This window comes from Mauremys mutica, unplaced genomic scaffold, assembly GCF_020497125.1.
Source record: "Mauremys mutica isolate MM-2020 ecotype Southern unplaced genomic scaffold, ASM2049712v1 Super-Scaffold_100183, whole genome shotgun sequence".
Taxonomy (NCBI): Eukaryota; Metazoa; Chordata; order Testudines; family Geoemydidae; genus Mauremys; species Mauremys mutica.
This window is the reverse complement of record NW_025423281.1, coordinates 724,621-739,149: the sequence shown is the minus strand read 5'-3', so window position 1 is coordinate 739,149 and position 14,529 is coordinate 724,621. Positions and strand designations below refer to the sequence as shown.

Sequence of the window (14,529 nt, the reverse complement as noted above, 5' to 3'; positions counted from 1 at the left end):
CTCATGTGTGGGAGCTGAGGGACTACAATGTGCAAAAGATGCAAACAGCCTTAACACTCACTACCTGGGAACTGTCAAAAGAATTAAAGAAAAAATCTCCTGACAGCTCTAGAGAAGGTTTTTATGAAGTTTATCTCCTTTACGGATTCTCTGATGTTTAGAAAGGCCTGAACTATGAGTGAAGCTTTTCCCACACTCGCAGCATTCATATGGTCTCTCTCCGGTGTGGACTCTGTAATGTGTAAGAAGGGTTGAGCTCCGAGAGAAGCTTTTCCCGCACTCACTGCATTCATAGGGTTTCTCTCCGGTGTGGACTCTGTAATGTGTGACAAGGGTTGAGCTCCGAGAGAAGCTTTTCCCGCACTCACTGCATTCATAGGGTTTCTCTCCTATGTGGACTCTCTGGTGAGAGATAAGAGAGAAGAGGTGAGTGAAACTTTTCCCGCACTCACTGCATGCATAGGGTCTCTCTCCTGTGTGGATCCTCTGATGCGTAGTAAGGTTTGAGCTCCGAGAGAAGCTCTTTCCACACTCGCAACATTCGTAGGGTCGCTCTCCTGTGTGCGTTGTCTGATGAGAGATAAGGGCTGATCTCTGAGTGAAGCTTTTCCCGCACTCACAGCATTCATAAGGTCTTTCTCCTCTGTGTATTCGCTGATGCCTACTAAGGGCTGAGGTACGATTGAAGCTTTTCCCACACTCACAGCATTTGTAGGGTCTCTCTTTCGTGTGGATTATCTCATGTCGAATAAGGGTTGAGCGGTAGTGGAAGTTTTTCCCACACTCACTACATGTATTCTCTTGCTTTTCCGTGAGGATTTTCTCCTGGGACATAGTTTCCTTGAGGTCCCTGTGAGGTCCCTGACCATTAATGGGTTCATCCACTCTCTCCTCTGAGTGGTTTCCCTGCTCTCTCTCTGGTCTGGGGTAATTTTCACCAGCTTTTCCCTGCTCACGGGGGCTGGACACATTCCCTTTGGATCTTCGCAGTAATTCCCCATTTGCTTCGGCAAGCTCAGCATCTTCCTGGTGAGGATTCTGCTCCTCGCTCTCCCTCACCACCCCATCACCTGCTAGAAGAGAGGAGAAATCTCAGAATTGGGGATGGAAAGGCAGAGAACAAACTCAAGTAAGTGCTGGAGAGACAGAAAATAAAAATCAGGGACTGAACTCCCCCAAACTCTTCCCCACAGGGGACAGTGGAGGGGATCAATTCTGCTCCCCACCCAGGACCGGCCTTTATGGGGGGCCGTACGGGTGCCCCACCCAAGGGGGTGCCGGGTGCAGGGTTTGGATTCCCACCTGACCTGCTGCCGAGAGGCTCGCTGGGCTGATGAAAGCGGCACAGGGAGGCAGATAAGCAGCAGCGTGGGGGAGTGGGAGAGACCCGAGCTGCAGGGGGCAGCTGGACGACCAGCCGTCAGAGTCAGGTGATTGCTCCAGAGCAGAAGGGCCCCTCTTCTGCCCTGCTCCATGTCTGCAGCTGCTGCTGTTCCTGTCCCCCCCACCCCCCGTTCACCCCCGAAGTCGCCCCGTCCACCCCCGACTGGGAGCATCCTCCTGACTGCTCTGCAGGGGGGAGGTGCTGATTGATGGCGGGGTGATCCCCTCCCCCCAACCCAGGTACCCGATTTCCGCTGAGCTGGGGTGACGGGACAGGGGGAATCTGCGTGTGCTGCTGCCTCTCTGGGGCCGGAGCTGCTGGCAGCTGCTTGTGTCTGAACAAGCCTAGTTCAGGCTCTTGACCCTGAGAACTTTCTTAAAGAGACAGCGCACTCACTCACTCAGGCACATACTACCTTCACACACACACACACTCCTTTACACACTCCCTTCAACATACACACACTCTTTAATATCCTCCCCTCAACACACACACCAGGGCTCCCTGCATCCAGGTCACTTCCCCACCTGGGCGGTGCTGAGACATCAGGAGCAGCTGCTCTCCTGCCCTCCCCTTACACAGCCTGCAGGGAAAGTGACCTGGGTGCAGGAAGCCCTGACATCACTCCTTGCTCCCCTCTCCCAGCCCCCCAGGGCTGCGTGGGGCGGGGGAGCAGCAGTCCAGTGGGGGAGCGAGCAGCAATGCCAGCTGCTTTGTGCATCCAGGTCAGGTTCCCCACGTGGGTGCAGGAGGGGGGTGCCGGGGTTAGAGGCAAAGGGGGCGCAGTGCAGGGGCTGGGGGCACAGGAGAGTGGTGCAGGGGGTAGCAGTGAAGGGCTGCATAGAACCATAAAATATCAGGGTTGGAAGGGACCTCAGGATGTATCTAGTCCACCCTCCTGCTCAAAGTAGGACCAATTCCCAACTAAATCATCCCAGCCAGGGCTTCGTCAAGCCAGGCCTTAAAAACCTCTAAGGAAGGAGACTCCACCTCCCTAGGGAACCCATTCCAGTGCTTCACCACCCTCCTAGTGAAATAGTTTTTCCTAGTATCCAACCTAGTCCTTCCCCACTGCAACTTGAGGTCATTGCTCCTTGTTCTGTCATCTGCCACCACTGAGAACAGTCTAGAGCCATCCTCTTTGGAACCCCCTGTCAGGTAGTTGAAAGCAGCTATCAAATCCCCCCTCAGTCTTCTCTTCTGCAGACTAAACAATCCCAGTTCCCTCAGCCTCTCCTCATAAGTCATGTGCTCCAGCCCCCTAATCATTTTTGTTGCCCTCTGCTGGACTCTTTCCAATTTTTCTACATCCTTCTTGTAGCGTGGGGCCCAAATCTGGACACAGTACTCCAAATGAGGCCTCACCAATGTCGAATAGAGGGGAACAATCACGTCCCTCGATCTGCTGGCAATGCCCCTATTTATACAGCCCAAAATGCCGTTAGCCTTCTTGGCAACAAGGGCACACTGTTGACTCAGCCAGCTTCTCATCCACTGTAACCCCTAGGTCCTTTTCTGCAGAACTGCTTCCTAGCCATTCGGTCCCTAGTCTGTAACAGTGAACGGCATTCTTCTGTCCTAAGTGCTGGACTCTGCATTTGTCCTTGTTGAACCTCATCAGGTTTCTTTTGATCCAATCCTCTAATTTGTCTAGGTCCCTCTGTATCCTATCCCTACCCTCCAGCATATCTACCACTCTTCCCAGTTTAGAGACATCTGCAAACTTGCTGAGAGTGCAGTCCACGCCATCCTCCAGATCATTAATGATTGCGGCACAGGAGTGGAGTGCAAGGGCTGGGGTGAAGGGGGCACAGTGCAGGGGTTAGGGGCTCAGGAGGGGGCAGGTGTTGGGGTGCACGAGGGGGGCAGAGGTTAGGAATGAAGGGGTGTAGGGATTAGGGGTGCAGGAGGGGGAGCTGGCATTTGGGGCAAAGGGACACAGTGCAGAGGTTGGGGGGAAGGGATGTCAGAGTCTACCCTCACTTGAAACTGGGCGGTTTCAAAGTGAGGACCCGCATGTCTTCCCCCCACCCCAAAATCCTAGGGTAGGTCTCCCCTTCGGCTGCCACCACCCGGTCAATTCCGTGGGCTGGGACACCCCTGTTTCCCCCCTTGGGAACACAGATCAATTCACAGAGGAGGAACCTCCCCCCCTCTTCCCTCTCTCCAGCCTGCTCTGGAGACAGAGTTGCCTGGATTCAAACGCCTTGAATCTCTACACACAGGGAAGCAGCCCACTTCCCCCTCCCCTTCCCCTGAATTTCCCCAAGGGAAGGAATTAACCAAGTCCAAAGAAAAGAAAGAATTTATTAAGAGAACAAAAGAAAATACAGAATCTCTATGAATCCAAGCTGGACACTCATAGGGTATAACCTTATCAATCTCTGGAGAGAATCCCCTCTCCCCCTTTTCTCAGTAAAAGCAATATCAGCAAACAGGAATAAAGCATTTCCTTTAGCAAACACACAATTGCAAATATAGAAATCAAATCATAAGACTAATTCGCCTTTCTAATTAATACTCACTATTAATTAGTAGAAACTACTCCAGGAGAACTTGGAGACATGACTGTCCTCTGTTAGGTCCAAAAACAGTTCTCTCCCAGACAAAGGCTTCCCTCCACAGAGATTTGAAAAAATCTTATCTCTGATTGGTCCTCTGGTCAGGTGGTCACCAGGTACTACATGTTAACCCTTTACAGGTAAAACAGACCTTAACCCTTAACTATCTGTTTATGACACGCCCCCCAAATCGCCAACAGTGGGAACTACTGGTGGTGATTTCCTCCTAGCACTGTAACATAAACAGATAAACAAAACACATGCACTATTACATATACTACTAAGTATGTAAACAACAAGATATTTGACACTGAAGAACACTTTGTATGCATTTGAGCGGACATACTTGGCATTGTCCTTGCCCATCCCCTCCCAGTGGAAGGAATGTTTTTAACCTGTTTTTGCTTTGTTGACCCCAGAATGCCCACTGGGATGTCAGGGCCCAAGCTTAAGAGCTTGTCCCAGTACTTAGTTGGAACTACCAACTGTCTTTGAGGATGCTGGCCTTTCTGGTGTTGACTAGAAAGAATGTCCTTATATAAAAGTCCTTGTTTTACAACAAACTGGAATTGGGTAGAAGAGCTGAGAGGCGGTGGGTTGCTTCGTGCCGCCGCCCAAGCTTTCTTAAGGCTGTCATCGGCTTCCTGCTCAGTCTGGAACTGTTCCCTTGAGGCGGGAGACACCAGTTCCTTTGGGAGCGATGTAGGTGATGAGGTTGTTTCCATTGACTGTGGACCGCTCTCCGCTGGTGCACAAGGTGATATTTCAGGCTCTGGCTGAGCCTCTTGGGTAGAGTTGTCTGCTGCTTCTGCCAGTTTAGGCCCGTTGGCGCCCCCTGGCGGTGGAGTTGCAAGCGCTGGCGTCAGTGCCGGCGCTGGTTCTGCCGCTGGTTGCTTTTCCAGTTCCGGTCCTGGAACTGGATGTACTATGGCTGCTGTAGTTGTTGGCATGAAATCCGGTTCCACCACCTCTGTCTGGGTCTCTGGTAACACAGACAGGGTCCTGGTGGATGGCTCAGGAACAGGGATGGGAGTGCCTGCTTGTTTGGCCTGGCCGCGGGTGACCACTCCCCCACTCTTGGCCAGCTGCACATGGTTGGCCAAGTCTTCCCCCAATAGCATGGGGATGGAATAATTGTAATAGACAGCAAAAGTCCTTTTTCCTGACCAGTCCTTGTACTGGTCCTCAGGGATGCTGTACCCATGGCAGGTCCTGTTAACCTTTTTGAAGAAGGCCTCAGTGTCCTCACCTGCCATGTAGGTGGGAAATTTCTTGGGATGGGGAACAGTGCCTTCTGGTGCTGGCCACACCCCTCTGCAGTCAGTGAATTTTATGTGTGGCTTGCTGGTGTTGCTTTTTGGTGCTGGCCACACCCCTTTGCAGTCAGGGAATTGGTTCCCCCAATTCCTAACCCTTTCTATTCCCGAGAGACTGAATAGAAAAGAAACAAAACCTTTCCATTTGCAAATGTGTAGTTGCTGTTTGCTGATATACTGAGAAAACCAAAAAAAACTGGTTTGTCCTGTTTTTAGCACTTGCTAAGTACCTCACAGTGGGGGTCCTTTCTAACAAGCCTCCTAGAAAAACTTGCACCTCTTTCCTAGCTGTTTTTAAGCAGACAGAAAGAAAAAAAAGGAGAAAAAAGAAAAGAAGAAGGAAAAAAATCCTTTTCTAACACAGCCTGTTAGAAAACCTTATGCCTCAGCTAAACCCAGCTGAAAATCTGTTTCCAAAAAAAACAATCTTCCTAATAAGTCCAGCTGACCGGCTGGTGCTACTTAGTACCTGCAGAAAAGTGTAGTAAATCCTCTCAGAGATTTGTATTCCCTGGCTTCAGAGGATTTCAAAAGACACAGGGAAAAAAAATCTGGCTGGAGGGTTTCTGTCTCCCCCCCCCAAACCTGTTTTCCCTGTTGGATGGGAATGTACTTTGTCGAGCACTTCCCCCCACCTTAGGAATCCTGAGTGATACCTGATAACACAAAGGAAGGACACACCTCTAGGGAAGAGTTTTTCCTCAGCATAGCCAGCAGAGAAAAAAACTCCTCCTAACCCTGAAAACTGCTTGAAACTTGCCTTTTCCTCAAGCTGCCTGTCCAAGCAACAAGAACGAAAATATGCTTCCAACAAAGCCTGCTGGAAAACTAAATTGCCTCCAGCCAACCTGGCTGAAACTGTAAACTGCCTCTGCTCTGAGTTGCTGTACTCAGCAGCCCAGCTGAAAGGCTGCTGCTAACAATACCCCTGAGAAAAATCTGGTCTATTCCTCAGGGATTTGTGTTCTCCTGTCTTCTGATCCTTTCAAAAGACACAGGGAGAAAAAAAAAACCTGGCTGGAGGGTTTCTTTCTCCCGCCCCCAAACCTGTTTTTCCTGTTGGATGGGTATGAACTTTGGCGAGCACTTCCCCCCACCTCAGGAATCCTGAGTGGTACCTCGTATCACAATGGACGCAAGTACCACACCGGAGGGCTTTGTAACAGAAAGCCCTGCAAAAAACTGAAAATACTTCTAACCCTGAAACTGCCTCAGAGTGCCTCTGGTAGAAAAGCCTTGCCTCTCTCTCTGGGTCCGAAACACCACTGCCACCATGTCAGAGTCTACCCTCACTTGAAACTGGGCGGTTTCAAAGTGAGGACCCGCATGTCTTCCCCCCACCCCAAAATCCTAGGGTAGGTCTCCCCTTCGGCTGCCACCACCCGGTCAATTCCGTGGGCCGGGACACCCCTGTTTCCCCCCTTGGGAACACAGATCAATTCACAGAGGAGGAACCTCCCCCCCCTCTTCCCTCTCTCCAGCCTGCTCTGGAGACAGAGTTGCCTGGATTCAAACGCCTTGAATCTCTACACACAGGGAAGCAGCCCACTTCCCCCTCCCCTTCCCCTGAATTTCCCCAAGGGAAGGAATTAACCAAGTCCAAAGAAAAGAAAGAATTTATTAAGAGAACAAAAGAAAATACAGAAACTCTATGAATCCAAGCTGGACACTCATAGGGTATAACCTTATGAATCTCTGGAGAGAATCCCCTCTCCCCCTTTTCTCAGTAAAAGCAATATCAGCAAACAGGAATAAAGCATTTCCTTTAGCAAACACACAATTGCAAATATAGAAATCAAATCATAAGACTAATTCGCCTTTCTAATTAATACTCACTATTAATTAGTAGAAACTACTCCAGGAGAACTTGGAGACATGACTGTCCTCTGTTAGATCCAAAAACAGTTCTCTCCCAGACAAAGGCTTCCCTCCACAGAGATTTGAAAAAATCTTATCTCTGATTGGTCCTCTGGTCAGGTGGTCACCAGGTACTACATGTTAACCCTTTACAGGTAAAACAGACCGTAACCCTTAACTATCTGTTTATGACACGTGGGTTGTCTAAGGAGCCCATGGGAGCCAGGGGCACCAAAATGCAAGTTTGCCCAGGGTGCCATTTCCCCAAGGCCGGCCCTGCCCACATCCCATCCAAACACTCAGTAGGAAGGGAGGGAGCTCCAGCCAAGGTGTCAATCATCATCTGTAGGAAGCTAGGAGTGAGAGCTGCTGGGGACTGTCCTGAGCTCACAGAGTCTGTGTGGGGAATCCCAGCGGGTTCTCTCAGGCACTGACAGTTTCTGGGTTGGTTTAATGTTTCCTCACCTGTGCAGGGACTTCCCAGGATCTCGCTTTTCACTGAACCAGGGGGATCCAGGACCCAGGGCTCTTCCCCTCCTTCCAGCTGGAAGATCACAGAGGGTTGGGAAACTGGAAACCCTGCTCAAGGGAAAGAAAACAAAGGAGATCAGGGGAATTCATAGGCCATTTATCATCATAAAAACATTCTATTAGTTTAACCCCAGTCCATTTTAAACAATAAAATCGCAGGGCCAGCTCCCCAGGTGCTCAAAGGTGCACAACACTCTGCTTAGGAGGGATTTAACTATCCCCATTTTTGCTGGGAACACACACAGCCAGACACTCATTATCAAAGAGGCTCCTAAAAAACAGAGACTGGAACTGCATTTCCCAGAAAGTGAAGACTCCAGACAGAGGGCAAGTGTCCCTGGCACTGCTTCTTGCTGACAGACAGGTCCAGAGCCAAAGAGAGAGTCCAGGGGAAGCTGGGAACAGGAAGCATGGGCTGGGGGGGTTCAGTGGAGTAAGGACCAGGAAGGGCAGGGATATCACTGAAGGCAGGATCTCAGCAGCATTATATGTCAGGAAAGCACATCCTGCGGCATTAGGGAACCTAGCGAGTCAGGTATAAAGGGAAGGAACATAAAAAACACTGTGTGGAGAAAGCTGGCAAATTAGATGGTGTAGTTCAAGAGCCACAGACCAATTCTTCTGCCAAAGGAGAATGTGAAAAATAAGAATCAGGCCACGTGACTTCAGGAGGGACAAATTCGAAGATCCAAAGAACATGCAGAGAAGAGAGACGGCGGCTCTTGCAGGTGGGGATGGAAAAGGAAGAGTCTCCGTGGTTCATGGAGCCAATTAGTTAGTTTTATCATTCATTGATCATTGTTATGGTGATCTCATATGTTATTTCAGATGTAGTCACTGTGTACGCAATAGATTTAAGTTGTAGGTATAGGCAGAAGTAAGACAGGTAGAGCCCTGCATGGATACAAAATTTATATCCGCATCCGATCTGCGATCCGCAAAAATGGTCCATGGATATCTGCAGATTTTCAGGGCTCTAGGAACAAAATTTGTTCCTGCAGCCGATCCACAAAAATGGTCCGAATTCTCCACCAGGAGACATGATCAAAGCGAAGGGCTAAGGCAATGAATCCTAAAATCTTCTAATATAGACTGGAAGGGACCTCAAGAAGTCATCTACTCCATTCCCATCGCCCTGCGGCAGGAGCAGGTGTAAATATGCCAGAAGTTTGTCTGACCTGTTCTTAAAACCCTCCTGGGACAAGAATTCCACAACCTCTCTTTGTAATCCATTCCAGCACTTCCCTATCCTTATCGCTGGAAAGGTTTTGGTATTACCCACCCTCAACCTCCCTTGCAGCAGATCAAGCCAATTACTTCTCCTCCTACCTTCAGTGGACGTGACGAACAATTAATCATTGCTCTCTTATAACGACCCTTGACATATTTGAAGACTGTTCTCAGTTCCCCACTCACTCTTTTCTCAAAATTAAACATGCCCAGTTCTTTCAACCTTCCCTCATAAGTCATGTTCGAGGACCAGGAGGGCGCTTTTCCCTTCTGAATGGAGATGCGCAAGGTGAGGTCAGAGAAAAGGATGTTGGAGTAACTGAGGCAGGAGAGGATGACTAAGAGCTCTAGCTGCGCGGCTGGATAGGAAAGGCCAATTGTTAAGGATGTTACGCAAAGAGAAAATGCCAGGTGTAGGCACAGCCTGGATAGGAGGCCCCAGAGGGAGCTCCGTGACAAAGGTATTGCACAGTTATGGGCCTGAGTGACAGGCAGCACAATGGTGCTGTCTGCGGCGGTAGAGAAAGAAGGTGGGGGGAGGGCTTGGGGGAAATATTAAGAGCTTTGCTTCAGCTGTTGATCTTTAGCTGATGCCTGGACATCAGTGAGGAGATGAGAGAGAGAGGGGCTGAGATTTCAGTTGCGACAGAAGGAGACAGGCCAGGAGCAGAGAGGCAGAACTGGGAGTTAGGAGCACAGAGATGGTAGTTGAATGTGTGTGTGCGGATGAGATTCCCCAGAAATAAGGAGCAGAGGAAGAAAAGAAGATGACCAAGGACAGAGCCCCGTGGAACCCAAACAGAAGGCTGGAACGGGGGTCAGCCAGCTCATTCTAAAGACACTCTAATGCAGTGACTGGAGGAGGAGAAGGATGTGACTCATCATGGACCTCTTGATGCCACCCGGCAGAGGGCACAGGGTGCCTAATGTTTTACTGGGATCCCACAGACCAGGTACACGCATATTCGTTCACCCAAAGGGGTCGTGTCAGGTGTCTGTCGAGGAACTAGTTAGGTAGGTCTTAGGTAGCTCTTTAAAGCTTTGCCAGTCCAGCTTTATTGTTTAAGGCTGTGAAAAAGTGCCCACACGCATGCGCACACACGCACACCATCCAACATGGCTCTGCTGGCCAAAGCTCAATTACAGACACAGCTATAGCAGCAAAAGCATCCATTTTTTAAAACAGGAAACTAAATGCTCATAAGCTACATTAATGCAGAGTTAAGGTTGCCCAGTGCTGTCTCCTGCCTTGCACCATATGGACGGTGAGTAAACTTAAACCTCTGCAGACCAGGAAATGAAAAGTTAATGTAAACTTTCCCCCAACCCTTAACCCTGTAGCTGGCCAGAACCGGTGAGAATGGTTCTGCGTGGGCCGTGCAATGGTTAACCAACTGCCACAGGGACTCAGGTATTCAGCTCAATGCAGCAGTAACGGGATGAATTCTATGGTCTGTGGTATAAAGGACGTCAGAGTAGACGACCTAATAGTCACATCTGGCCTTAAAATCTATGAACCTATAATCGATCCGAGGAAAGACTAAGACATTGTCTGTGCTGTGCTCACAGGTGGGAATCCCAGCATTTATCCGCATGCCCTCCAGCTGTGTGCACTGGGCCAGCTGTAGCTGTGACTGGCTGATGGAGGGATGGGTTGGAGCAGCTGGGCAGAGCTGTGCCTGTGCTATGCAGAGAGGTGCATGTGAAACTTGGAGGGCAATTCTGCCTCATTTCCGTGCTGAGTGTTGTAGGCTTGGTCAGCAAAGGTGCCCAAGGGCGTGTTCTTGCCATGGGGGTTATCAGCACCCTGGTGGCGTATGTTCGAGTGATCTGTGGGGCTTAGTGAGGGGTAAGTGAAGGCAGCGACTCACAAGGAAAACTCAGGCTGAGGGCAAGGGGGTAGTAACACTGTGGAAGTCTCAGCTGGTTTGTGTGCAGGAGGTTCAGTACTGGAGAGCAGGCCAGGGGGAGGAAGCTTCTGTTTGCTAAGATGGAGTTGAACCCGAATATTATCTTAGCAAAGAGAAGAACATGTTAGACATTCTGCTGTACTGCTCTGTTCCCAGAGCGCTCTGTAACAGGGGAGGGGAGAGGGCTAGTGGGGGTGTCTCTGGCATGTCGGGGTGATGCTGAAACAGGGCAGAGCAGAGGTGGCATTGGGGGAGTGGCATGAACCTTAACTCAGCATTTCCCGTTCCAAGAGCCGAGGGAACAGGAATCCTTACCCAGCGAGGTCACATTCTCACAGTTCTCCTGCATGACCTCCCAGTAGAGGGCTCTCTGAGTGGGGTCCAGCAGAGCCCCCTCTTCCCTGGTGAAATACACAGCCACCTCCTCGAAGGTCACCGGCCCCTGAAAGAGCGAGAGTCCCACACTCAGTACCTGCTGCCCCACTCACAGCCCCACTATTCATGGGGGAAAGCAGCCAATCAAATGGAAGCTCTGAGAGAGTCAGCAGAGTCCTATCCCCATACTGCTGAGAGCAGCCAGGAGACATCTGGGTGAGGGGACGAAGTGAGAGCCCCTTGTCTCTCCCAGCAGATCCACCACAGACCTACTAGCCAGAGGCTGATACAGGAGATGGAGCCCCCAGTAGGGTCCAGGCACAGCCCCATGGCAGGGAACCCAACACCCTCCCCACTGCCAGCAGCTGGATGTGTGGGGCTGGGACATCTTCCCTAGACCTCCCTGCTGGGTGCCCCCTTTCCATGTCACACCAGCCCCTGGCTAGCAGGCTGAGGGTTCAGCACTGGAAGTCTGGTCAGTTTTCCCAGCCCCACCCAGGGAGTTGCTTTGTCTGTTTTCTGTTTCACAAATTAGGGAATTTTCTCCCCCAACACTCAAGTGTTTGTTCTGAGGATCTAGGCCCATGTTAACAAGTCCCAGCAGGTTTGTCACACTCTGTCCCCACTCCCTTTCCTCACCCAGGGTATTCCCTGCCCCCCTCCAGCCCTAACTCCCCAGAAGTTGCCACCTCTTCAGTATTTCCTGCCCCTCCCCCTCCAGCAGGAACCCACCAGCAACCCCCCAATAACCCCTACCTGAGCTGGCTCCACTGCAGCCATTTCTCCTGTCCCATGGGAGGCTGGGACGAGCTGGAGCGAGAGGTGGGCGTCATTCTGCAGCCTGGCAGGGCGAGAAGGGCAGTTGCGGAGGTTTCAGAACAGGCTTTAGATCATTTCACATCACGATTCCCCCAGGCCCTTTCCCTGGGGACAGAGATTGTAGATTCTGCCAGGCTGGGAACATGCTCAGTCCCCACAGTGCAGCACAGACCTGGCCCCCGGCCCCTCCTTTGCCCCTTGTGCTCCCCCCAGCAGCAGTAACCAACCAAGACATTTTGAAGCCCTCCCAGCAGCAGGGTGTGAATCAAACCCTGGACCAGACCAGACCCAAAGGAGCCCCCTTGGGGGGGGTCCCCCTGCCCCTGCCCCCAGGGCAGCGCACTCCTGCCGCAGGGGGGACAGGGAGAGTCCGGGGCTGGTTCTTCCTCTCTCTGCCCCTCACCTCGGTCACAGGGAAGTGACCCTGGGCAGGGACGCTGCAGTGACTGTGCCGGGGGGGGGGGTCAGAGATCTGGGAACCTGCCCCCCCCTCTAATTTCCCCTCACACCCTCTCCCCTCCCCCCCTCCCCTAGCGCCCTGCCCCGGGCTGGGAGCCGGGGTCTCCGCCCCGTTCCCGGGGGCTCTCCCCCCGCGGCTGCCCCGCTCCGCCCGTGCGGGGAAGGGGGCACCAGGCGGGGGGACCCGCTTCACCCCCCCCCCGTTACCGGGCACAGCAGAGCCGGGGGGGGGGGCGGCTCAGACTCGCTGCGGGAAGGATCCGCCCGGCCTCAGCGCCGCAGCAGCTCCGGGCCCCCGGGGGCAGCGATGGGGGGGGGCACCGCGCAGAGCCCGGGACCTGCCCCGCCCCCCGGGCTCCATCACCGGGAGCCTCAGCAGAGCCCGGGGCGGGGCCCAGCTGGAGAAAGCTCCGCCCCCCCCCCCGCCGGGGCTGCCCGGGGGGGCGGGGTGTAACGACAGATTGCGAAACCCTCACGTTTTGCTACTAGTTGCAGTTTCTGACACAGAATGTGACCATCTGGGCTCCTGCTCAGGACTTGCTACCGCCTGGTCCACGGGGTTGCGACTCAGGAGGGACAGGGTTTGTGGTCGAAAACACTCACATTCTGCTTCCTCCTGCCTAATGTGCCAAATTGACCTATTGCAGGGGTCTGGGGGGTTCTGCATTTTAATTTAATTTTAAATGAAGCTTCTTAAGCAGTTATACATTATAGCCATAAAAAGAGACCTTCTAAAAATATTAAACTGTATTACTGGCATGCGAAACCGTAAATCAGAGAGACTAAATAAAGACTCAGCACAGCTCTTCTGAAAGGTTGCCGAACCCTGCTCTTTTGGATGCTTGAGGCGCGCTCTTTCACTTTTTTGTGTGTGAATACGTGAAAGGGGAGGTAAGGTTTGGGGGTACAGAGGACGCCCCTGACCCCAAGGTGATAACCAGAATGGCCCCTTTCATTTTTTCCACTGGCTTCCTCCTTGATTATTTCCAATGACTTGGCTGCCTATGCCCCTGTCACTGGTCCGGGGTTGGTTGTGCCCCTGTCACTGGTCCAGGGATGGTTGCAAATCTGGAGGGATGGGCTTTGCGGTCAAAAACGCTCACGATCTGCTCCCTCCTGGCTAATGTGCCAAATTGACCTATTGGATGAGTGAGGCGCGCGCTTCCACTTTTTTGAGTGTGAATACATGAATAAGGAGGTAACCTTTGTGGGTACAGAGCACTCCCCTGACCCCAAGGTGATAACCAGAATGGCCCCTTTCATTTTTTCCACTGGCTTCCTCCTTGATTATTTCCATTGACTTGGCTCCCTATGCACCTGTCACTGGTCCAGGGATGGTTGCAAATCTGGAGGGATGGGGTTTGCGGTCGAAAACGCTCACGATTTGCTTCCTCCTGGCTAATGTGCCAAATTGACCTATTGGATGAGTGAGGCGCGCACTTCCACTCGTTTGTGTGTGTGTGACATTATTGATATAAACTGGGACCATACAGAACATGGTTTGCAACCAAGGTCCTGTAGTGGCACCAAATCTTAGGTAAAGGTGGTCATATATGGTGGCTAAAACCAGGTTATGGGTTGGTGGTTATGATTATGCTGTCTGTATCATTTTGTAGTTGAAGTTATAAGTATTGGCTCTGTACTGTCTGTATTTTGTATTTGTGCTCTGCTTCTGGGTGACACCTCAGACAAGTTGGTGTTAGCTCTGTTAAGTTCACTTGATGGCCTATTAAGGACCATCAGCTACACAATCGACCCATGGAGAGAAGGCAGACACGCCTTGTAACTGAGCAAAGTATGCAGGGACTTGCCCATGTGACTCTAGACTCCATTTTGCTGTAATGTTCCACAGTGAAGACAAAGAGGTTCTTACACCTGGAAAAGCCTATATAAGGCTAATGTCTCATCTCCATCTTGTCTTCAGTCCTGCTTCTTACCTCTGGAGGGATTTTGCTAGTAAATGAAGCTCTACACAAGGGACTAGTGACCCATCCCAGCAGGGGATGTTCTCCAGAGACTTGATTTGAACCTGCAGTTTATGCCATCACTGTTACAAGCCTGAACTAAGAACTTTGTCATTACTCTAT

At 51.5% G+C, this 14,529-nt stretch overlaps 1 long non-coding RNA gene across 1 annotated transcript; it reads right to left on the bottom strand.

Moving 5' to 3' along the window:
• Positions 1–1,014: 1,014 nt before the first annotated feature.
• On the bottom strand, positions 1,015–11,165 carry LOC123359720. The gene is made up of 3 exons (XR_006575910.1): positions 11,105–11,165; positions 7,584–7,697; positions 1,015–1,073 (listed from the first exon to the last, which is right to left on the bottom strand). It is a non-coding gene; the product is annotated as an uncharacterized LOC123359720 (long non-coding RNA).
• Between the last annotated feature and the right edge of the window lie 3,364 nt (positions 11,166–14,529).